Here is a 1183-nt window from a genome sequence, read left to right as displayed (position 1 = left end):
TTTGTAAGTAAGCTGTAAGGAATGAGCCTGCCAAATTTCAGACTTCTAACTACACGGGAAGTTGGAGAATTAGTGATGAGTGAGTCAGTCAAAAGGTTCCAGTTATGACCATTACGCATAGAATTTCGAAATAAAACCTGCCTAACTTTTGTAAGTAAGCTGTAAGGAAGGAGCCTGCCAAATTTCAGACTTCTACCTACACGGGAAGTTGGAGAATTAGTGATGAGTGAGTCAGTCAAACAGGTTCCAGTTATGACCATTACGCGTAGAATTTCGAAATAAAACCTGCCTAACTTTTGTAAGTAAGCTGTAAGGAAGGAGCCTGCCAAATTTCAGACTTCTACCTACACGGGAAGTTGGAGAATTAGTGATGAGTGAGTCAGTCAGTCAGTGAGGGCTTTGCCTTTTATTAGTATAGATATATATATATTATATATATAATATACACACACACATAAACATTTATATACATATACATATATATACATATCTACATATACACATCTACATATATATACACACATACATAAACACACACATAAGACTTATTGACTGAAACGGGCTTTCACGAAAAAAGTTAGGGCTTTGCTACAGGATACACCCTCCACAAGTTAACCAAGTAAAAATAAAATATATATTTCTGTTTTATTTAAACCTTTTAAGTTCGTATGCATAGCCCCATTTGGCTGTTTAATTTTTTTTTTCTTTCTTCAGTAATATTTAATCTCCTTAAAGAAAAAGAACATATCCATTTTGCTTTTTGTTGTATCTCTGTAGTAATATTTGGCGGCACGGTGGCGCAGTGGGTAGCGCTGCTGCCTCGCAGTTGGGTGATCTGGGGACCTGGGTTCGATTCCCGGGTCCTCCCTGCGTGGAGTTTGCATGTTCTCCCTGTGTCTGCGTGGGTTTCCTCCGGGCGCTCCGGTTTCCTCCCACAGTCCAAAGACATGCAGGTTAGGTGGATTGGCGATTCTAAATTGGCCCTAGTGTGTGCTTGGTGTGTGGGTGTGTTTGTGTGTCCTGCGGTAGGTTGGCACCCTGCCCGGGATTGGTTCCTGCCTTGTGCCCTGTGTTGGCTGGGATTGGCTCCAGCAGACCCCCGTGACCCTGTGTTCGGATTCAGTGGGTTGGAAAATGGATGGATGGATAGTAATATTTTAGTGTAAAAGAATAACCAGTATTT

The 1183-nt window shown here is 41.3% G+C and overlaps 1 protein-coding gene across 5 annotated transcripts in view; it reads right to left on the bottom strand.

Moving 5' to 3' along the window:
* The window catches only part of ofd1 (OFD1 centriole and centriolar satellite protein), a 151520-nt gene that overhangs the window by 127814 nt on the left and 22523 nt on the right, over positions 1-1183 (bottom strand). The gene's annotated exons all lie outside the window — the stretch shown is intronic.

Source organism: Erpetoichthys calabaricus, chromosome 4, assembly GCF_900747795.2.
Source record: "Erpetoichthys calabaricus chromosome 4, fErpCal1.3, whole genome shotgun sequence".
NCBI classification, from domain to species: Eukaryota; Metazoa; Chordata; class Cladistia; order Polypteriformes; family Polypteridae; genus Erpetoichthys; species Erpetoichthys calabaricus.
The sequence above is the reverse complement of the archived record's forward strand: the minus strand, read 5'-3'. Positions and strand labels throughout refer to the sequence as shown.